Here is a 25277-nt window from a genome sequence, read left to right as displayed (position 1 = left end):
CCGTATCTTGGTAACCGCACAAGGCAAGCAACGTTTGCCGAGGGTCTTACTGTAGATGTTATTGAGGGTGTCGGAAAAAGAACAGAGCCTGCTGCTCAGCTCAGAGAAAAAGCAAACTGTTAATAAGAGAGCCGGTTACAGCGTTAATGTGTAGAGTGTGTGTTAAAAATGTTCAGGTTGGAAACAAAAAAACAATGGCGCTATACAAAAAGGTGTATTTTCCTGCTTTATTTTATGATGGGAGAATGGTTGCAGCACCTGGGTATCCGTTTGCGTCAGCGCTCCCTTTATCGTGCGCGGTCAGCGTCCGTCTTGCTCAGTTCCACCCATTTCCCAGGCTTTTGTTTGGGTAGCTTGTCGCAGAATATATAAAAAGGTACGGATAAATATGAAAAGCAGATGTGGCTGAGAACAGAATGGCATCCTTTTACTCATGCAACTTCTTTTGTATTTGAGCAGCCCAGACAACTGGGTAACACCAAAGAGAAAAATAACACATTACAACCAGAGGAGGGGACAGGATGTCCTAAATACACAACGCAGACATCACGATATTTTTCTCAATTACGGAGGGAGGGAAAAGAATTGAAGCGGAAATTATATTTCAATTGAAGTGGCATATGGCTATGAAAATGATCCATCTTTAATGCATTTTACCATATGCTTTTGAGCTATTATTAGCTGTGGAGCCAAATGATTTGATGCAGAAACTTTATATGTGTCATGGCTGAGGAGTTGGACCCAGTGAAGAAGCAGATGTCCTTAGTGAATGAGGGGGATGCACTGGACGGTGGCGCCCCTTCTCCTACTCTGCTGGACATGGACTAAGACCCCCTTCGAGTGCACTGTGAACTGATCCTGATTATCCCAGTGGGCCTAATCCTCTCAGGCCGCCACTGCCCGGCCTTGCCCCCCCCCCCCCCTCCCCCCCAAAAAAGACTCACTTCAGTGGACAGAGAATCCCAGACATTGTGCCCCTAAACTGTGAAAACCCTCCTCACAATGGGCACCGGGGAGGAAAAGAGACCCAAAACCAGCCTCCTAACCCCCCCCCCCACACACTACACTCCCCATCGTCACACTTGGGAAAGCAAAGGAGCGCAGCCTCATCCTTGGAATCCTGCTCAATATCCTGGGATTAGCTGCGGCCCCTCTGCGCGCCCCTTCTCTCCCTCCTGCTAAGGCTAATTCAGACTGAACTCGTCTGGCCGGTCCCATTGTAGAAGACCCACCACACAAGCGAAAACAATCAAATATACTAAACCTTAATCTCTTATGAGCTCATATCTCAGTCTCCCCTGCCTGCACTCAAATCCCATTGAGGGAGAAAGCCTGGTAGTTTGTTAAATACGTCGGGCCACATCCAGCTATGCACCCACGGTCAGAGGCAGAAAGCACCCACAGCCTGACGCAGCAGAATTATTCAGGGGACTCGATGAACAACACAGTTCCGATATACATTGCAAGCAATTTGAAAAGGAACCTAATAAAATAGCCTCTAGCCAGTTGCTATATCAATATAGCATTTGTTTTGCGCACGAGACTCATGCATCAAAGTCAATAGACTATTTTTGTATAGTCACAATCCATATTTAGCAATTAACAGTGAAACCGATACACATTCAGTATATGTGAGTTTTTTAGGTCGGCTCGGGCAAAAAAAAAAAAAAAAAACGTCCCTTTGGTGAAACATGCAATTGCGTCCTCAATAGAGGCTTTGAAGAGTGCTTTGAAGCGCCCGTGGAAGTCATGGGATGTGGGTCCAGCTGTAAAAATACTAGTGCGCCTGGGACTGCCACCCATGCAGCACGCATTGTGTGTTTGTGTGTCTGAGAGTTAGTCAAAGACTGATCCCGTTGCTACCATCTACATATCCCGCACTACCCCCCTACTCTTTACTTCTGCATACAGACGTGCATTCACTCTGTGAGGTCCACCACCGAGGGCCACAAACATCACCCATGTGCTCATCTGGAGGCTCAGGGCCTCCCACGGACACTCTGCTCCGCTTCCAATACAATGCAAGCGCTTCACCCGTTGGTGAGGAGCGCAGTGCTACCGGGAATCCAAAGAGATTATAAAATAAATAATTGATAGCTCCCCAGCGGAAATCACATTACCCTTTATTCTCTATCAAATTTGATTTGGCCTCAAAAGGATGTCTCCTTGCCTCCTGGAAAGACATCCTTTTGAAATTACATTAGACACATGCAGCAGAAGGGGAGAGGATCAAAACAACAATCAAGTGCAAATGACTTAACAAGGCACCAACAGCAGCAAATCTGTCACATGTTGGTCATCTCATGCCTCTTAAATTCTGATCAAAATAGACTTCACTGTAACGATCCATCGCAATTAAACGGAGTTGTTGGTTTGAATGTCAGATACGCTGCACCGGGAGTGCAGCTCTGACTTACAAACGCTGTGGTTAAGAGAGTCAGTGCGAGTGTGTGAGGGGGCTTTTGATAGTGACCCGGGCTTCTTTTGTTCGGTAGAAGGCCTGTTGACTTCAGCCACTTTGAGGCACACACAAAGCAGCTGTTAATTGGTGCTTTCCCTGGCGAGCGGCCAGCAGACATTCTCTGTTAAATGCGGCACCTGCAAAAAAAACAACCTGTTTACTCGTATTGGCTCGCATCCTGTTTGCTTGCCAGTCTCCTTCCTGTTACGGTGGGCTGCGCAGCGCAGTCCTGGACTGCCTTTAGCTAGGGAAAGGTAAAAATGCAACTTCGCCCCCCCCCACCATAAGATAAATCTGGAGTTATGGGACATAAGGAAAGGCAGAGGACAGCTTAGCGGATTGAACGAGCAGAGGTTCAGGACTCTCTCCTTGAGACTCAGAGAGTGGGATTTTGTACAGTGGCACTTATGCAAATGTGGCCACTGGGAATACTCTCCGGCTCTCCGGTGCCCTATTCTGATGATGCAGTTTGGGGCAGTGAAGGAGTAAATTGAGTTTAGTCAGAAAGAGAAGCGGCGTTAACATGTGGCCTGGAGGAAGAGTGGATGGAGTCACCTGGGTGGAGAGGTAAAGTCCTCAAGGACTCCGGCTAAAGCACGTGGCCCCTGAGAGACGGGGGTGTGGTGCTCATTGGATCAGACCGTGAGGACATTCAAACGAATGGTCCACTGGGTTGGAAGTGGTCAGACCATTTTTTTTCCTGATTGAACACTGCCTTTTTGAAGACAGCCAAAATATAACTTACCATCTCTGGACTTTCTTTGGAGGAGTTTATCTGCTGGACCTTACGTTAATGGCTGCTAAAGGCAGACTATGACCTGAATCTATTGACTTAGTGCGAGCAAACGGCCAGAGAGGAAGAGTGAATGAAACCGCAGGAGAGGAGGGTGGGGAGGGAGAGAGGCTGAGAACTTCACTTCAACGTCTTAAATCTCCCCCGGGGCAAGGATTTTTGACTTAGGACCGGCATATAGTCATGTGCACAACTCACTTCCCCAGCCAGATTCATTAGGACGCCACCGTGACACGCAAAGGAGGGAAGCGCTTCTGTGCCACTGTGACGTCTCTCAGATTTGAGAAAGAGGCCTGTGAATGTGAAAGAACGGGCCGGCTCAGTAATGATGAGAGGGATACGACAGGTCTATGGGACAGGTACAGAAAACTCTGGCAGCTTCCCCTCCTCTAAAAGAAGTTAATAACTTGCCACGGACAGTAACTGCCGGAGAAAAGCCTTCAAGCTGATTGCTTTGCACCCTGTCTTTTCATGTCTGCAATGTCTGTAAGTAATAAAAATTGGGCTGTGTTTAAACGACACCAGCAGCTTGCACTGGGCATTAAACATTATGTTATTTCCATTTGGGGTAGTTAAATTAAATCGTCACCGAATTTAAAACTAAAATATCAGTCCGAAACTGATAACTTTGAGATTTGGCCCCTTATGAGCCAAATAATGCAGTTAATATCACTCACTTGAGTTGCACTGATGGAGTAGAGTCAACTCTCTGCCAATTAGCACTTTACTACCGTCGACCCTTTTGTTTATTCATTCATATATATGATGGATGGCTTGATTTGCAAGAGTCTCACTTGTGTTCATAACATGCTGAGAGACCCAACATGAGGTGGGACCTCTGCAAGAAATTGTCCAATTTGTATTTGGCATCCATTACCAGTTAAATGAAGGTCTTAAATAATCTTTACAACGTAAAAATAAGTAAATGGTCTGTACATAAATCACTTTTCTTTGTTTGAGAGTCTTATCAGCGGCGCCTTTCAGCTCCTTTCTATGGCGTTTCCTGTTTATGCCTCCCATTTTCTGTGAAGAAAAGTATTTCTCGTAGAGCGAGGAATGCACATCCAAAACCGATTTGGCAGTTGGAAGGTTTGGACTGAAGACGAATTATAACCACTAAGAACAGCTGGGATTTGGAGTAAAAGTCCTGCTTGCAAAGAACCACTGTATAATTTCTTACATTTTGGAACCTTGTTTGTTATTGTTCTGCTAAAGGCTTTACATCAACAAATCTCTTGAACATCATAGGTTCAGCTAAAGTGCTAACAGCTAAAGCACTTTCTCTATTTAAAAGGCATGTCACACAGCAAAGGGAAAAAACGCCTTTAGTTCTCTACGCATCATGTACTGTGGTCTTATCACAGGCAGTATTATGGTTGTTATTTTGCACCTCTGCAATACATTTTTTGGGATCAAATTCTAAAGACAGCAGTGAGAACAGTGTGACAAATATGTGGGGGGAGGTTTTTAAGAGCCTATCAGAACATTTTGTGATTATGATATGCTGGTTGATGTCTCACAGCACCACAGCCCACCGCCCCCCCGCCACCAAGATTAAGAGAGGAGCCGCCGGTCTTCCGTCATGTTACTTAAAGTCATTGGCCCCGGCTGCCTGGCTCATCTCAGCCCCGACACTCACACCAAGATTGTGGTTCCACTTTCCGGTTTGTGCGAGAGCAGAGAAACGGACTCTGGCCGTCCTCGCCGCGGAAAAGGGCCTGCGAACATGAAAAGCAAAAGATCTCCTCGCCGGAGAGCGTGTGATTTATTCATGGCCTTTAGAGTCACCCTTTCAGATGCTGGATCATGTGGAGCAGAGCATCAACATCACATGTGCAGGTGCTTTTATGGGCCCTCATCCATTACGCCTGATTTACATTCCACAGCCAACGCAGCGCTGGAACCAAAGCTGTGCAGTGTCCTCCTCTCAAGCAGCCAACAACATGTGTGGGAAGGGGTTAATCAGCATGTAGCAGACAAGATCCGACGCATGTTTATGCCAGGTCACTTGCTGCCGTCGTCAAATTTGTATACACACGTATGAAAAATGTGTAAAAATAATCCGGTTATAATGCAACATTGGTAAATTAGCAGTTGGCACAAAATGGATATCTTGTGGAACCGTAATGACTAAATAAACAAGAAAAGAATAATTAATATTTCTGCATGCAGTCCTAACGTGACTTTCACTTAAAACTAGTCAGCGCTTCCCTGAATTTCAACTGCTGATATTTGGAGGTTGTATGAGGTCCATTTATGCATGTTTACTTATAAGGAACACTGGGGAGTAGGTGTTTTTGTGAGCAGAGTGTGGGTGGGGAAGCATCAAAAAGGCCAAATGAAGCACTTCCAGTACCACTGAGAGATTAGATGGCAGACTCTGGCTTCGAGATATTGCTATTGATTTCTCTTTCTTTCTCCCATTTCTCACTCTGTGGAAAAATAACTTCATTACTGTTCTAACTGACTCATCGCTGCACGGAAGGAAAGTAGCCATATATTTCCAAGACAGCCCGTCTGAGAAATGCATCCTCTCATGACACACGGCACATTGCTAAAAACCGCAGACCAGCTATTAGTTTCCTAGCTCACTAGGCCCATGCATGTGCACACAAAGAAGGCGTTTAAATAACAATCTACATACAACAATTAGTATTGTACAAAATGTTTAATAGAAAAATTAAGAAAAAACCCTTTTAACCTGCTCAAATTTCCCTTTGGCCTTTAACAAAGACAATTAATTTGCTTTATTTTTACTCCATTCGTCACGCTAACTTTGGACTTAAAACTTCTTATCAAGCCAAGTCAAATTTAATTAGAGCTCACTTGTTCAAACCTGGAATTCGTGGCTGATTACTTAGCCTCCCTCTTAGGTCCATTTTTCTTGAACCATATCGGACGTCTCTCCCAAGTAAGCACCAGATAACAAAGGAGAGGGCCCTGGGAAAGCCAGCTAGTTGTGCGCTCTAAACCCACAACTACATTCACATTCAATATTTCATAAAGAGGGGGGGGTCATGATTTATTGAGGGATTTGGAAGAGTCACGAGGAGGAACATTTAAATTGTTCCTCAGTCCCGAGCAGAGCCACCTACTCCGACAAGAGTCTTCCATCCCTCTATTATATAAGCTTTACATAACGTGAGCGAAAGAGGGTTTTGACTTTTTTTTTTTCTTTTTCTCGAGTATTCTGACAAATCAAAAGTGGCAGCTTGGGGAGGAAATGAGGAAAACTCATCCAACTCACAGTTATGCGGTCCTGCAAGTGAGTAACTTTTCTAACTTTCCTATGCAAACGATCTGAAATAGACCAAGAGGCACGGACCTGGAGAGCATACTGACCAACAGCGCCATATATTATTACAAACCCAAGCAAAATAATCTGCTTTTCTATGTTTGAGGCAAGCCATCTCCCCACCTTGATTATTACGTACTGTTCTTTTTTTTATATTGAGCCGTATCTGGCTCTAATTATTTCTCATCTGATGATATCTTGTAATTTTTTATTCTAGCTCTGTATTTGCTTGTTGGTTTTGCAAAATGATTTTGTGATCTATTTAGTAAATTTTAAGTATTAGAAAGAAAAATAATGGCTAAAGGAAATGCACACATTTATAAAATTCTGGATTTAAGAGAACTTTAGGCTACATTCAACACCAATGAGGCCAGATGGCGTAAACCCTCCATTACAGGTTGTATTTTACCAGCAGGCTGCGCTCATTGCATATCAACCCTGTCGGATAAAAGCGCAGCCGAGTGAAGGGAGTGCGTGGCAGTGTTCTACCTTCTGATTGCAGCTGATGTTAGCATGGAGTCAGGTAATAGGATCAGACTGTCCAGGCGTCAGAGAGAGCCTGAAATGTTCCTCCGGGGATGTCAACAAAAGGCCTCCTGCAATTACGGTGGCGAGAGGCACAAGAGACAAGGCACATTTTTGTCCCGCTATCGCCCGATGTTTCTCTTTTATTACAAAATGTGCCTTGAAACACTGTCAGATTCTCCAGAGAAAAACTTACTGCAGTTTCCAATCGAGTTGTAAACTAAAACTGTGTGAACGCTGCTGTAACTTATGCCAAGAGTCATCTTCTTATGCCAAAAGTAATCTTCCTAGCTTTATGGGTTCTAAACATTTAGTTTAAGGAGGCCGTTGACGTACGATTTTATTCGAGATCTGAAAACAAGTGCAAATCGGCACATATGTTTGAATGATCTTTGTCATTGAAACATGTGGCTTCATACAAATAATTTGAACCACAAATGTGACTGTACAGGTAATTGGAAAATGTTACATTTGTGGTGTTTGAGACCTTCCTTTTTACATCAATGTGAGTTTACTGAATGAGCATATGCACACAAGTTAAAATTGATGAACCCACAGATGGTGAAAAGTGTAATGCTGCAGCTTGTTGTGAATACTCAGACGATGCCATATTTCAAGGAAACATTTAAAATACTACCTCAAATATATGCAAGTACAGTATTCCAGCTTGTTTAGATCCTCCTATCAGATACCATCAAATATGGAAGATCTGGTCAGAGTTTAGATTAAGACTTTCAAAATTGAATATCATAAACATAAATTCTGTCTCATTTTGTCTTAAATAAATTACTTTAAATTGAGATCACTGGAAGCACTGGAAGACATTATTGCAGTGTGCATTTGGTTGTAACCTCCCCTCCGTCTCACACACACACCGCACACCCATACTTATGCATCTTCCACATCTGTTGTATTTCTATACAAGGAGACCCAGAAGTCATTTTTTCATAATTGGCATCTCCTTGAACTGAAAAAACATGCTTATCCTTCCTTTTTTTTGGCAGCAACCACAACATTTGGATAGATAGATACGTGCTACGCTCATCTGATCATTTTAAATGAACCAATAAACGTTGGAATTGATACTAACTAAATAGAAAAAAACGTAATAAAACCAAATTCGATATTGAAGAGGCATACTTCTACATAAATCGAATACTCGGGCAGTTATATTTCTTTACTGAATGACCCAATTTAAAAAAAAGAAAAATGTACCCAGAACCCAAAGCAGAAACAACAGCGCATCGGGTGGAATTGTCCAAGGCTGTTGGTTTCCATAGAGTCATTTAAAAGAAGATGCACGGACAGTAGATAGAAACACGATTTGGCTGTTTGCCTGGAACTGGGCGCTAAACCAAACGACCGGACGGTCACGTTGTGGCTCCTGAGCGGGAAGGAATAACAGTGGAGTCTTTTTAGAAAAACACCATGCTGGTGACGGTTCCCTGAGACGCCGGCGATGCCTTTAACTAAATCATGTTGTAATGCATCGCCTCATATTCCATCGCATCTCTCTGAGCAAATACCCAAATTGAGTGCTCACAAGTGAACGCCTTCTCGAGGTATTCATCCGAGAATAGAGACACAAGCGTTGTCTAATAATGCAGATTCACGTGATCAGAAGGCCGACAGGAAGCGGCTGCTGTGCTACTGCAACATTACCACCAGCAGACCGGCGTTAGAACATGTTCAGTCTGAGGTCATCGGCAGACGCAGGATTTAGAGCTCCTGTCAACACTCGGCTATTAAATTAACCCGTGGTTCAATAAAACAATGGTTTGTCCCCCGGAAATAGTTATAACTAGTGTGTCTCTCAAATAGAGATGGAGTCCCAGCAAATATAAAGAGACCTTTCGGTCGGCTGCAAGGGTTGTAATGAAAGCCCGCTGGAGCTGCGGCATCAGTCAGTCAGGTCAATAAGGCCCGTCGCAAGCCATTAACCAATAAGAGGAAGATGTGTCAGGGTTCAATGTGGCCTGCTCAAACTTCTCCTTTGTCCCTTGGCGTGGGACGTGGACACTAGAACAAACCTCCACTAGTACAAAGCATTTTTTGTTTCAATTTCATATCACAATAAAAAGGCAAATTAATGTCTTATTTCATCTTGTGAACGAACTTCGCAAAAGGTCAATTCAAGGATGCCATGCACATGAATGTTTCCGACACATTAAGACTACGACCGGGGACATAAAAGAGCTGCCCCTCTGACACCACACGCCAGGAAATACTTTGTCATGTTAAGTGTTCTCTCCCGTCGCATTAAATTAGTTTCGTGCCAGGATTACATTTTGCTGCATCACTTGTGTCATTTGCAAAACTCGGTCACATTTTTGAGCGCCAGTGTTTCTCATGATTAGAGTAGGTTCTGAAAGGAACATTTCCATCTTGTGTGTATTAGTAGTTGGGGCTATGCTTGTGAACGTTTCCGCCAGGTGTAGCAGGACATTGTCTGCTAGCATCCAATCACATACGAGGCATCAAACAGTACCAATTTAGTCCTGATGATGAAAAATACTGCTATAAAGAATAAACAATATAACCACTTCCAAAGAGACCAACAAAGCACAGTAACCACACAGTAAGTGTTTCTGGACTCCGTACTGTACAGGAGTAGCAACAATAGCGAATAAAGCCAGTAGCTATTGTGGGAATGTTTACCGTGTAACTACTGGAAAGCTCAGAATTATCTGGGTACGTACATATAGCTAGTACTAATTAAAAGGGTTTATGGGGAAAGTCATGTAGCAGAAAATGAGCAATCTGCACCTGCTGCAGATCTTATGATCAAAAAGCAATCCGTATAGAACACGTCGACCTCCTCGCTGGCGTCACCGCGGTTACGCCCATCCATCCGACTACTAGGGAACACTAAAGAAGCCTGGAGCGCTCATAACCAGCAGCATCCAAACAATTTACTTCAAATATATGATCATGTTTACGGCTTCTAATGTGTTTATGTCTTGTCTGACCAATTCCAAATAGGTGTGTTATTACTTTGGAATCAGGGGTCTCCTGACTCAACCGGTCTTAAAGTTAAAGTATTTTTACTATTAATGGCAGAACTTAATCCCAAACAGAGCATCTGAATTGGAGTAAAAGGCAATCAACAGACAGGGATTTCTTCAAACTGAACTTGGTCACAGAGCTTGAATCCCTCAGTAAAGGGGAGATGGAAAGCCTCTCGAGAGCAACATGCATAACAAAGGAGAAAGAAAACGTAGGATGAGTAAGATGAAGGAGGCTATGGGTACGAGCACAGGGCGTAAAGTTCACTACCATCATTTAAGTCACCACTATGCACGTACAGCACCCGCCTGGAACCCTGAACTAAACTTAAACTGAGCCATCATTGTTTCATATTACAGATACGAGCAGATACGAAGCATTTGTAATTACCAACTGAATCCAATTTCTGTGAAGCACTAACTCTGTTATTTGAAAACCGGATAAATGAAGCAATTACAAAGACGAAGACAGAATAGGACAGACCAAAATGATTTAGCACTAGAACAGTGTACCTCTTCCATGATTTTAGCTTGACTGAAAGAATAAACTACATTTTCAAAAAACTGCCAAATAAAGCCAGAGTAGAGAGATTTCACTTTCTAAAACACATTATAAGATCTGAGATTTAGGGAAGAAAATGAAATGCTGGAAAGACTATTTAATTCCAACATTAAAGGGTGCCGAAGGAAGCACAGGAGTCGTAAATGCACTTCCAAGAAAAGGAGGCAAATTAACATGTCACATAAATGAATGCAAAAATATGTAGATTCCTTCTATCAGCCTGTACTTGTTTTTTTCTCTCAACCTTTGGTTTTTTTAAACTGCAGGCAGACAAACGGCGAACGGTTTAAAATTCATGAAACATTTATTTAATTCACCGAGCTGGGACCTTTCCTGACAACCTTTTACTTCTCCCACTCATGCTCCGCTAGCCTGACATTTGTCAGGACCACATTGGACATGATGTATGCTATACGACAGATTGCTCTCCTGCATCATTCACGTTGCTCTCCTGGGTCCCCTGTGATCAGGGGGATAAGCGTTAGCGTCACCCGAATCGCACACACTACCCGGTGAACGCAACTTGCATAATTGATGGACAAACTGGGACAGAGGAGAAGGTATACAAAAAAAAACAATTATCTAACGAGCGCACACACACACACACACACACACACACACACACACACACACACACACACGTTTAATGACTCTGTTCAGCAGGTTTTGAACCTTCAAAACTGAATAAAAACACTGTCAGACTGTCAGATAAGAACGGGAGGCCTGCAGGTCAGAGAAGCAGGCTGGAAACTGGTTTGACCCACAGACTGGAGTGATAAATGTGTGCGGTTCCCTCCAATACTGCCAGACTCCTTGGAGGAACACCAACCGTGCGGTTTTACTTTGCTGCATGCGGGTGTCACTGTGCTACGATCAGAGAAGAATTGTTTATTCACCTTCAGAATGCCATTTTTAAAGTATTTAAAACCTGAAATTGCACTGACAGGGAGTCAATTAGGAATTGTTTATTGCGCACGGTTACATCTTCCCATGTGATGCCACTGGTGACGGACAGGGAGCTTGAGGGGGTCACGGCCCTGTCGTTTCACGCGCCTCAGGGTCCCAGCCAGTAATCATGGATACTGACAAACTAAAAGGTTAATTGGCCTGAATGTCCCCTCTGACAAATCCCCTGATTCTCCCACTCATCCCCACCACCCTTTTCTTCCCTGTGCGGCACCGTGACTCGGATCCGGCCCGTCGCTTTTAACAGCCCATCTCATTCGCAGCCACAGCGGCCGAGCCGCGGCCCAGCTGTCCGTCGAGTTGCTCTGCCGTGTGAATGACAAGGAGCTGCAGCGAGAGGCGCTGAACCGCTCAACGTGGAGGAGCTTCTTTCTTTGAAATCCTCCAGGTTCTTTTCTCTACGCTCAGGCTGTGTAAAAGTCCATCCACGCCCTCTGTGACTTGCCTCCGCCCCCCCGTGCTCTAACCCCTTTAACTAGCTACCGTTTGGGCTCTGTGAGCCGCTCACCCTCCCATGGCTACACTTCTCTGGAAAGAGGAGATGATTTCCCAAAACTCCCTGAAGATGTGGTCAGTGCTTTTCTGCTCTCGAGACTATGGGTGGTATTTAATCAGGGTAAAAGGAATCCTCGCAGTGATTCCAGTGGATTTAGCTCTGATGCTTTTCCCCCCCGACCATATGGCTCAGGGAACGAGGCGTGGCAGTAAATTTCGGAGATTAACTCGAAGCAGCAAAGTAAACCAAACATCCAACTCATCTACAGTTTGACCCAAGTGTCACCAGCTTTCTGTAAAACACAAATACCACTTAGGGTACCTGAGGAAATAAAGAGGGTATTTAACCCCAAGAGTTGAGCAGATTTCAGCCATCTGTTTTGAGGAGCTTAACCTCAGACAGTCCTCCACTGTCTGGATGTGTTCGGTGGCTGGAAGAAAACCAAACAAGAGCGTTCACTCAGGGAACAATGAGGCGACGTCCAGCTCCTGCTTGAGTCTTTGCTCAGTGCATTAACTAGAGGCTAACCATATGTCTCAAAACTCTTCTTTCACTTTGTACTGAGTAGGGGTGGGTCGGCCATCTGTAGAATTGGGAGTTTCTCTGGTAAGCTACGCAACATGAGGGTGGCCAGTGAGTCAAGAAAATATGTTTTATAACTTGTATGACTAAGAAAGGCTACATATTTACAGGAGGGTGTACATAAATTAGATTTTGCATTTTTTAATAGGACTGTGTGCTGGTCGTAATACACCAATCTGGGTCAAATTTCCAAGCCGGTTTTATTCAGATTTCTATTATCCTTGCCCGTATGTTCCTGAGAATGGGAAGATGACTAGAGGAAAGTATTTACCATTAATACCTGTCCTGAAAGTGAAAAGGTTTTTTGGCATAAAATACATCAAAATGGTATTAGTCATCACCCCACAGTGTTTTTCAGCCATTTCCTTACCTCAACAGAAAAAAAACACAACCATCTGTAAAGCAGCATTCTGTACATTGCTTTGTGAACTAGTGACAGGTGCCAAAGGGATTGTGTGCCATGAATGGCAAATGCCGTGGAGAAGTGAAGGATTACACAGAATTACTTTCTGAATTTTTTTTATTTATTTATTTATTTATTTTTACAGCCAATAGCAGTCTAGTGGCAGAGTGGTAATCTGCTGCAGCCAGAACCCATCTGGACCGACAGCGGCTTAGTTCCGTCCCCGGGAGAAGAAAAAAAAAAACTTTGCCTACCGTGTCATAGTCCACCAGAGACCTGAAATTTGGCTATTCACCGCTGCTAATGAAACCGGCTCCCCGTCCACGCCACGCCACCTCTGGCCCGCGACCAGGGCTGACAGCCGTGTTCATTATGAGGGAGTGGAAGCACCCCGGTGTCAGGACCGGCCATGCAAAGAGACAGCTGAGGCTGGCTGGAAGAGACCGGGAGCCCTCTCTTTTTTTCTCTCTTTAATTTCAAAACAGTCTACAGCCAACAGTCGTGAGTTCGATGTCCTGTGTTCTCTCTCCACCGCTACAGAAAACAACATCACTTTTCTGTCTTGCTTTTATGGATTCCACCATGGAACTACATGAGCATTGCTGGGTGTAGTTTGTGGGGTGTGACTTTGACCACTGCTCTCTCCGTAGCACTGCACACGCTGCTGGCAATTTGAGCTTGTGCCGTTTCCTCATTTTATGTCATTAGAGAAGAGTGTGACAGCTAAATGCCAAAAATGGAAATGCTCATTCTGCTGCTCATCCACAATGCATTACAATGATCCCCCGGGTACACGCCGGCCAAATAGCAGGGCGCGTCAATTTTTACACAAGGTCCATTTTTCAAGCACAGCACAAATTGGTCCCATAAGTAACTGTTTAGCAGACAGCTAGATTAAAGTAAATGGATCATGTTATTTGGCTGGAATGTATGAAAGGATGTCCTATTGACGAAATCCTAAATTGTCAGCTTTGGAAGGTGGGATATCGACTCTGGTCAAATCACTCATTGATTATCGGATTACAGCACTCTGTTGTGATTAGTTGAGTAGCAGAGTGGATATTGGGAATACAATCAGTGAGTTTGGCTGATTGAATAGAACACAGACGATGGATCCGATAAATTGAGTGATTGTGAAGATACTTTTTTTTTTTTTTTTTAATAGGTTTTGATAAATCGTACGAGTAAATCTCAGGAATTAATCCCATTACAATATTTAGTACTTGGTAAAAACATGAATCTCATACAGCAAATGAGAATGAGTTAAACTAAACAGTGAAAACAAAATACATCGCAGTGGTTTGAATGGGGGATTCCGGGGTCTTAGACATCGGTCCTGCCTTTGGATGAATGTTGATAGGCCAAATACAAGTTGCAACAGCCAAGCATTGATTCACCGCTCATTAAAACTTCATTAATATACTGAGCCACAGAGTATAAATATGCATATTGTGTAGATGAAACGCACAGTGGAGGCCGGCAATTGAGCCTTTATGGTTTGACTAAAATAAGAAATACTAAATATTGTTAGATAACAATCACCTCAGTTTTGCATATTATCCTTGTATTACTACAAATACATATTATTCATTAGCATATTATTGCATACACATTGTCAGCCAAAAAAAGGGGAAATCATACTTTTTCATTCTATCACTAAAGATTTTCCATATCCAAAAATATATTCATTTCATGCACAACAACAATCAAGCCGTAACGATTTTGTTTGAGTGGCAAATCAGGGGTAAAATTCTGGTATCTCAGCAATTCAATAGAGGTCTTGGTGGATACATTTACATGCACTGCAGTGTTTCTCCAACATGTAGGATGCTCACGTATCTCAACCGTCGTGTCTTCATTATAATAATGCAGCTTAGACCATTGAATATATAAGCTGGGTTATTATCTGCTATACTGAGGCGTGTAAACACTTCAGCCCAATTACTGTTGGGTGTTATGATCAGCACAATGTGATTTCCAAAGTAATATTTCACGCAAACATTAAGACAACTTTGTTGTGTGGGAACACTGCACAGTACATCAAATACAGTGACACAGTAAAAGCAGGGATGGATTTTTTTTACGATTTCTCTTTGCTGTTGAATCAGTCGGGGGGGGGAATAGAGGAAAATGAGTTATGGAGCATGAACCTCTTCATTCACAATTATCCCTCGGCCTCCCTCTCTGCCGGTCTGTCTTGGTCTTGTATTACACGTCCCTTAATGGCACCAAACTGATCAACGCTCCCGGGAGGCGCCCTCCGTCAGCCAAGTGCCGGATAGTGTTTTTTCACGACAGCCCTCTCGGTCCTCGGGGAGGGGCAGGGAAGCACCTTGATGATATCAGTGATATTGGGTTTCAGCGAAGTCATTGCTCACCGTGTGAAGGGCAGGGGGACGGAGGCGGCTGAGGAGAGGGCGACCGGGCCGATAAGGATCTCTTTTGTCTCGGAGTGATGACCTGCACCGCCGGGTCAACATCCTGGGGAGCTGACTGGTGTGAGGCATTTTTCAACCGTGGAAAGGTGTTGAGACATTGAGGGCTGGTGAGGAGAGGGCTATTGAGTTACTGTGATGGGGAGGGCTGGGGTTACACGTTTGCTTGATGGCCTGAGGCGTTCGTAAGAGGGCCATTAGCTCTCGTCTTTCTCCAGCGGGTGCCTGGTCTGTATCACCGGCGTGTGACACCTGCCCTCTCGCACAGGACCCTGACACATCAGCTAAGGACCGATCCAAAACTCAGTGCTCACACGCAACACTGCCACTAAAATATGTGCAGCCTACAAGGCTGGTCTTTTATAAAAGACAAAAAAGTTTACAGGCAAAACGCCTGAAAGTCGAGACTCAAGATGGAAATGTGCGCTTATGGTGGATGGACCAGACTTGTACAGCGGTTGGTAGTCTTCCAACCACTTCACACGACAATTTTACTACAACGTAACGTCTCACACACGCGGCAAAGCTTAACCATCAAGGTGCCACCTGCCCGTCAGGACTAGAACAAATCATTCACGGGTTAAGTGTCTTGACTGAAGACACATTGACCCTGCTCTTCCCCTGAGGCAAAGGTGCCCACAACATTATTATGACATTAGAAATTAGAAGACTACACCTGCACAGCTTTTTGCTGCTTTAGCTGGAATAATACCATCAGACTGATTACTTGTGCTTTTATTGCAGCACAGTCCTATAATATAGTAATTATGAAGACTCCACCTTATTGGTCACCCGTTGCAAGTCACTGTAATAAAACCTCTTTGCCAAAGTCGTTGCAGCCGCCGTCTCCTAGCAGCCAACTAATTGAGAAAACTGATGAGCCGCGTTAGCTTCCAAGTGAGCCCTTTTGTTCTACCGGCTTGCCAATTCCTTGCGAGTCCCCATGTTTGTCTACTCAAAGGAAATTCGGCACTTCTCAGGCATGTGAGCCATCTGATGAGGGGTAGAGAGAAAAATGCATTGAAACCATGTGGTGTTGATAGAGACCTATGACCACGTCTCCTGTAACCTCCGGTTTCTGAGACAGGAAGGGTCAGAGAATGTGTGCAAGTAAAGCTCTATGGTTCATTATGAGAAGATGCTTTAAGAGTCATTTTTCATTTCAATTACAACTTGAAAGACCTCACATTTCATTGATTGGTGCAATTATCTCATGTTTCTGTGAGACATTTCTTTGTGAAACACCCCGTCTTAAGAGGCAGCTAACTTTAAAAGGATTTTATTCATTTGGCTCATTTGGATGACAGAGCCTTTCAGAGATTAGTCCCACGGGTTGATGCAGTTTCTCTTTAGCCATTCCTTAAAAGTGAATAGCTCAGGGAAAACATCTGCATATTTGACACAATAAAATGATTTCAATTACTAACCAAAACATCTTTGAATTTAGTCTGAAAATAATTTAAAGTACTACAGTACTCTTAACTCCCTGCTCGCCACATACTAATATTACTCCTGAATTCAAAGTAAAGTCGAGTGACAGGGTTGCTAAACACACTGTAAACCGAAGGGCACCAATGATCACAATCCTAAAAAACGTAAACAGAAGATGAAACGAGCACAACATTAAAAGTCATGTGAGATATTTTTACCAGTGATCTCGCTTTAAATGCTTCCTGAAAAATAAAGCTCTGGAACATTCCTCGTGCCCTCTGACCAATCTGTCATATCGGTTAATGAAATAAAAGCATCACTGTTTTCTCGAGCTGTAAAAGAAAGAAACGTGCAAGGATAAACACCCATAAAGCCCGGTCGGATTTTACTGAGAGGCCGTTATGGTGCCATCCTGAGAGGTGCTTCCATTTTCTGACAGTCAGATTCTTCTCATCTATAAAACATGCCGGTTACATTGTGGGCTCGCTGTAAACTGCCAGTTTGCTCATTTAGTAATGTCTGTGGAGTGCAACTATCAGGTACTCATCTCCGCCCTCTGGCCTCTCGCTGTGGCCCCGACTGGGACGCTGCCTCACAGTCATGAATGTAAAAACAAAGGGTAAAATAAATGCTTAAAATCTCCTGCCACAACACCACTATTAACACGGCCACTGCTGAAAATGCTGCTTATTCAATCATTTTTGCAATCCATGATGTGGAAGATTAAATAAATATGTTACATTTATAAAAAAAGGGGTCAGATTTAGCTCCACGTTGCAGTTTCCTGAAGGACAATCTGTATATTAAATTGTTCAGTCCTGATGGCTGGCTCTATTGCAGGTTGGGGAATTTGCTACAAGGAAAACTGAGAAACCAGAAAAAAAAAAAAACATAATTTGTACTATCCAATCTTCATTTGTAACATCCCATGTGCTCTTAGTTAGGCTAATTGTTAATTAATTCAACCAAACTTTGCTCTATGCGGGTTGTCCGCTTCACACAGCGTGCCCGTGGGACACATGGCAAAGTTTTTCGGGGTCTGTGGCTAATTGAAAAAGTACCCAGCGTCAAATGTACAGCCATCTATCTTGGCTTTGTGCAATAACAATGCAATCAAATGGTAAGTGCACAGAAGAATATGTTTATCGCTAATTGCCATTGAGTGCATTTTCCTAATGAAGCCCAGTCCGGACCTGGATGCTTCCCTACGTGCAAAATGTCCTGTGGGCACGTGTGCTTCTTTGTATGTGAGAACGTATTATAGTATAACTTTTATCCCACAAAAAGGTGTTTTTTTTCCAAAATGCTTTGGCAGGGGAGGGGAGGAGGGAGGGAAAGACATGGAAGAAAACGGGCAGCAAAGGAATGCAGGCGGGACTGCTGCATGTTCTCCCATGCACCATTTGGCAGCAGAAAGCACAGGACTGTCTGCTGTGAAGATTAATCTTCAAGCAAGGTTTTCAAGACCTCCGACAGCCTCATGGTTGCAGGAGCCAAGGAATGAGCCTGCGAAAAACACCGTGTGCACATGTGACACCATCTTCGGCACCGCAAAGACCCGAGAATGAAGGACAACGGGGGTTTGGATTGTTCTTCACAGAAATTAAAATAAAATATAATATAATAAACTCCAACAAACTACTTCTATGTGAAATAAATCATTTTTGGTGAAATCAAAAGGGAAAATGAAAGGTAGCCAATTAAAAAATGGCTAAATTGAGAGAGTTAATATTTTTTTTAAAAGCATAACTGGGTTTTCAGGAAGGAAACCAATTTACGTAAGAATGAAGATTGTTCTTTTCACAAACATTTTACTTACTTCCAAAAATCTATTGTTTATGAAGGAAAAAAAAAGGTAGCATTGAATAGTACTTGCTATCTCGAAAGGTTTATTTTTTCCATACTTTACCAACAGAAAACAGAAATCTATAATGAAAATGACTTTCAAGCTGCTCATTTAAGCTTCTTTAGTGAGATAAGAACATATCATATGGATAAATCCTCATTTTAAGCTGCATAAATAGAGAAAAGTGGCTGTGCTGCATTCCTCGTGTTCTTTTTGGAAGTTGTGGACATAATAGTGCGTCATTTGTTGTAAAACCACATATTATACAGGTCTTACTTATGTACAGATTGTTTTTCATTTCTGTAATCAGCAGAATTTCACCAACTCCTTTCACCCTTGTGGGATTCATGATGAACTTGAATGAGCAGAACTCTGTCTGACCTTCTCGGACAGAAACACCGGGAATGAATGAGGACTCAACTGAAATTGGATTTTACTAAACCGCTGCTTTCGATGACATACAAGATAATTGGCTTCACGCTGCAGAAGTAATTGAGCGGATTCAGGTATTAACATCAGTAATATTGTCAACAATATGGTCGTATCGGAAAAATCAATAATAACTCATTAGCCATAGCTGCGGAGAAATAAACAAATCAGTCATCATCGCACGTGTTGCGTTGACATTCACTTCACCTGGCAGATTGTCAATTGAATAATACTGCACTTTACATAACTATAATCTCTTTAAAATACCTGTAAAACTGAACAGATTTCATACCCTCTAGCGGGGAATTTCTCGTCTTGGCCATGAAAACAGGAAAGAAAGTGTCAGAAAAAAAGAAAGTGTTAACATCTAAACATGTTGACACACCACAGCAGACGGTTATGATTGAGACGCCAGCTGGTGTTAAGAGGGAAAGCGTAAACCCAGTTTACCATAATGAAGCGCTCACGCCATGCTGCTTCACTCGCGCTTCTTAACTCTTTCAAACCTGAGACGTACGCACATGGATCTTCGGGGCAAACACAAGATCTCCCTGGTCAGTACGACAGAGTGTCGCTGGGCTTGTTTGCACAGCTTGAAAGAGCTCCCCGCTAAACAAATGACTGACGATTTGACGCCAATTTACACAAGTCCAACCGCACAGGACGACAGAGAATCTTCATATTGGGGTGCCAAATTGTTTGAGGGTGGGTAAACATCATTTGGCCCGCTCTCTCTCTCTCGCTCTTGGACACAGTGTTTGTTCATAGCTTGCTTCTTCAGGAGAAATAGTTTGCTCCCAGGCGGTTTGAATAAAATTAATTTTAAAAACACTTCAATTAAAACGTTTTTTGTTTTTTTTATGGCTCAGCGAGCGGCGTGGTGTCTGTTGACAGATGGCATCCTGCTGATCTCTGCCCTGAATGACAGCGTCCCACAACCCCATGTCTGATTCACATTTGGAATCGCTTTTCACAAAAGAGACTCATTGCTTTGAATCACATCAATCTCCTGCCTGCTGACAGCCGCAACTTGCCACCCAACTCTGACTGTTGGGTTCTGACCACTTGAGGTCTATTTCAACATGGATTTAGAGAGTGTCACATCCAGCTTCTTACGGTGCAGTTTTTGAGATTAAATCATTTCAAATCAGCATATCACTCTATGTGTCCCCGGACATGAAATCCACTCACTGGCTTCTATATACTTTCAGTAACTAACAGTCTTAAAGTGTGTGTTCTCTGTATTGAAGCTAGAATCTGCCTCAGGCAAACTTTGGAATCCTGCTTGTTCACAGGCACAGCAAAAGGATCAAGATAGGTCCCAATTTATTATTGGAACAAAGAAATGGCGTTTGTTCAAAAGTGATGTATTATTCCCATTCCTGCTGCTGTCACTCAGCTCTATTTGGAGGTTTGTCTGCATCGTTACTTGCAACAAGTCACAACAGTGCCTTGAAGAGTCAATGTCAATTTATACGTAATATTTCCCATCTCTGAGGTGCTGGTTGTTACAGGGCCTATTTCAAAGACGCTACGCTAAAATGACCTTTTAGTATTAGAGATATTTTGCATTGCCATTCTTTCCCAAGTCTCAATTTTCTCGTTTTTTTTATTCCCCTTTCAAAACATTGAAATGCTAAATGAATGAAGCATCGTGGAGGACAAAATCATCAATGAAAACAGCGGCTGACCTTCTACTTCTCCTTCCATCCTGCTGGCCGGCGCTGACATGTCTCTTCATTAATTCCAGCAGCACAAGCAGCATTAATTGGCCCCCAGTTAATTGAGCCGTCTTCTAAATGGAAATCACTGTGTAGCCATTTTCAGGACTTTACTCTGTTAACGCCTGTCACCGTGTAATGTCAAACACATTCACAGAAATAATTATCACACGTTTCCATATGTGGGGGAAATCAAATATAGAGGGATTTTAAGTTATACAATGCATCCCAAAGGCCACATAGCTAAAAAGGGTGGTGGTGTGAACGGTGAGTTACTGCACTAGTTTAATACATCTGAACAATACGATGAAGTAAAATATAAGAGAATGGAACATTTGCGACACTTTTAACGTAAAGTGTAAAGTTCCGTGTCAGTGACGCACTAATCATACGTCGTGCTGGGTTACGTTCCAGCCTTATAATTGCTGTGTTGTTTTGTTGTGTACTGCATTGCAGTGAGAGGTTTTTGTAGGGTTTTGTCTAAATCCATTTTCATGCATTGGTGGACATGATATCAAATACAAAACAACAACAATATAACCAAAGAAGCACTATTACTGTGCTGCTCTCTTGGATGTAAAATGGAACCGCGAGAAACAAGAAAAAAAAAATCCTAAATGTGATGACTCCATTACTGCAGGAACATATTTGAGGATTCTGGCACTTTGATGTTCTCACAAACACAGACACATTGATATTGCTCATTTGTGTTGGGGAAATTTTCAGTAGTATTTTTTTAAGAAAGTAAGGAGAGATAGAGCAAAGGTATCAGCATCTGTAATTTTTCATTATTGAAGCACAAAAGGCAGTCAAGTTTGATATGCCCTCCTAAATCCATTTATCTGCTCTGTAACGGCGGCTAACGCCTTGCATCAAATGGTGAGTTAAGGTTATTTTACGAGACAAGGTAGGAAAGATGCTTCGCCTATTCCGGCTGCTACATTTCAATTTCAATGGGTCATTTAGAAAGTTCATCGGGATGACAATTAGTGAGATTAACCAGGGCTTAAAATATTTAAAAAATTGAGGTGAAGTAATTTATTCCATAAATACAGAAAATTGTGCTCTAAGCGTTATGATATATTCTGCCAGGCATAACCTGATGATATTTTGGTGTAGACTGGATTGTGGATGCAGTGATGACCAAAAGACGGACTAATTAAATGCCTATACTATAGTCAACAACAGATAAAAAGAAGGAAGGTCATTGGAGTGGACATCCAACCGGTTCACTCTACCTGTGATTATAACCTTCATCCTGACGTTTAATGCTAAAATAAGGTCTACTTTTCTTTCGGTGGACAACAACGCTTTTTAGCCTCATCATGGACGTTGTTTTCCTTAAATTAGCAAGAACAAGATATACACACATTAGCCAACAATACATGGACATCTGTGCATCTGCCCTGTGCTCATATTTTGAACACATATCCTAATTAAAAAAGGGAAACTTTTCTTTTTCCCCCAAAAATGTCCAAAGGTCAGATTATGGGGCTGCCTTTTTCAGTCTTTTCCAACACTCTCTTCGAGACACCTGCTAAGACTTGAAAAGCCCACCTATACGTGACTCGTCTCCCGGGGGACCGTGGCGGCTGGAGGAGGGCCATGCGGTGCATGATTATCCAGGCGACTTGGGAAATGAAATCTATTGAGAGTACACAACATCGTCCTCAGAGTCTCCTACATGTCAGAACTTCCGATCGCTCTTCCTTCCTTCCTTCCTTGCTTGCTTTTCTTTTCGCTCACCTGGCAGCCTTTCAAAGTAGGACTATAAATATACAGCGTCTCCGCGCCTTGTCTTCACATTTGTCTAAGTGGCACAACCCATGACGAACAGCAGAATGTCTCCTTTACGCTACCTTTTCCTCTTCCACATTCACCCGCGGCAAGTTGTGTTCTTACTAATTAATCAACACCTGCAAATAGCAGGAGGATGAATAATCCCTCCTTTGGTGCTCATATCAAAGAGGACTGTGTGGAAGCTGCTGAGAAGGTGACTATTCACAGCAGCCAGAGTTTCAGCCACTTGAGATATAATTAACTTCACTTTCACACTAATAACAATCGTGCGGTAACCCAGATTGGGTTTTCAGTACATGAAGTTTTACCGCAACAAGGTAATCATGTCATTTATTTTAGTGTAAACATAGTACCTTTTATCAATTTCATTCCACCCAGTCCATCTTTCCACACATCTACATTTTGCTGAACCCTAAATCTGTTCATTCCGTACGAGTAAGTTGTACATTGAATTGAACATGAATAATGCTTTCGTTCAGTGATGAAGTTTGACTAAAAAATAAATTCCTCCAGCACAGACTGAAGTCTTCGCCTCATAGGGAACCTTAATCTGCTGTGTTTGTGCATGGGGGGGGGGGGGTAGTGGGTTGGGAGCTATTAAAGATATTAAACTGTCTCCAAAGCCAACTGGAGCATCAAAAGGCCAACCAAATTGCAGCCCCTTTACTTGAGCGTGTTTCACCAAAGTCACTTATTCTTCCATTTCATCATGTTAATTGCAGAGGCCATCATCCCATTACGGCTGCACAGCTGAGCGAGGTTAAACAAATGTAGTTTGTTTGAGGTTGCACTACCTCCAAGATAAGCCCCCCCCCCCCCTCTTCCCCCCCGGTACATCACAACAAATCATCAGGTTGTCTATAACTACTCTACACAAGCAGCACTCTGAACCCACGCCGCGAGCTCCTCTCTCACTGCCACTCGTGCGTTCTCTCCTCCGCCTCCTCTGGTCCTTCTCTCGACAAGAATTCATTCCCATGCTGAACTGTGTTATGAAAATAAAATCTAATTCAGCTTCTTGGGTCAACCTAAAAATCGCTTTGTTCTTTTTTTGTTGAACAGTAAAGATGTGTCTGGAATCCGACTGCATACTCTCAGTATGCAAAGCCTTGTTACTCTAATAGCGGTGTTAAGAGATCAACTGAAGGAATAAAACACAGTCTGCAATAACCACTGTTCATTCTGTCATTAATGAGCTAAAATGGGTTCCATTTTTGGAAATCTGATGGAGTTCATTAGTACTCATCGTTTGCAGACTACAGGATATTTAAAAAAGAATAACTCCATCATGTCCATTAGACTCAAATCTCCCAGACGTTTCACATAGAGCTCACTGTTCGTCGTGGCCAGCAGGACCCGATCTCGTTTCCATTACCGTTCCGCTGAACCACGGCCCTCGTCTGTAATGAGTCCACATTCCCGAAGCCACACAGTAACCGCACAATCACTTGTGTCAACAGAGGGGAAATCCATTCCTTCCGGATGTCCAGTCGGGGCTTCATTACCATTCACGCCAGGGCAACAACTCTGCAGTCACGTTGCCGCCCCTGCTGAATATCATGAGCGTTATAGCTGTACAATACAGTCATTTAAAACATCACACGGACACACTGCTACCAGTTCTCTTGCAACACAACGCGGCGCTGCAGGTTTCAGAGCCGGTAAAAGACTATTCAAATGAATTTGACAGAGAAAGTACGAATACTTAATCTTATCCTAATTTTTACGAGCAATGCGAAACTTGATGAGATCAATAATACTTTTTCATTATTTTCATCTATTTATACATATAGAGGAAAATACAGGATTCTTATTTACATTCTATATGTAGATAGCTATACAACAGCATGTTTTCCTTTATCATTTCTGTTGGTATAGTTTCTATTAGTGAGGATTTAGCCGTTTAAGGTCAGGGTGTTAAGAGCTTTTTGTCATTGTCAACCAGCTGACAAACATTTTCGTTGCATTTTTGCAAGATTTTATAAGTTATGTTTGGATTCATAGCTCATTTGTTTTAATCTAGGAAAGACTGAACCAGTCATAGAAGATGGAAACGGTCTCTGATCATAGCGTGGTTCTGCTCTGCTTGTGCTGCTATCAAACATCATTTGGGTGATAAAAAAACTAGTCTATAGACTTCTCCTGCACAATGGGCTTCACATTATAACTGATCGCCGATGCCTGTCTGACATCATATTATATCAAGCTGACACCATGACCAAGTCATTCTTATTCCAAGGTCCTGTCAAAAATTGCCACAGGGTTTATCTTTCAGGACGCTTAAAAAGCCTTCACCTCTTTTTTGGAAAACATTTTCTAGGACTAATGTGTACGTATCTGAGGCGGTCTGAATCTAACACGTCTATGCTAATGGTTATAACTCCTCTACGACAACATCTCTTAGAAAAAAATTGTATATCTCGTGCTTGTAAGTTATGATAAATTGATGATCAAATAATAGATTATAATTACCAGCTTTTATTATGAAATTTACTGACTTCTTTTCTAGTTACTAAAGCAACCTGCA

General features: G+C 42.8%; 1 protein-coding gene across 2 annotated transcripts in view; it reads right to left on the bottom strand.

Moving 5' to 3' along the window:
* The window catches only part of macrod2 (mono-ADP ribosylhydrolase 2), a 345335-nt gene that overhangs the window by 304619 nt on the left and 15439 nt on the right, over window positions 1-25277 (bottom strand). The gene's annotated exons all lie outside the window — the stretch shown is intronic.

This window comes from Gasterosteus aculeatus, chromosome 6, assembly GCF_964276395.1.
Source record: "Gasterosteus aculeatus chromosome 6, fGasAcu3.hap1.1, whole genome shotgun sequence".
Classification (NCBI taxonomy): Eukaryota; Metazoa; Chordata; class Actinopteri; order Perciformes; family Gasterosteidae; genus Gasterosteus; species Gasterosteus aculeatus.
Note: the sequence above shows the minus strand (reverse complement) of the source record. Positions and strands in the feature narration are given on the sequence as shown.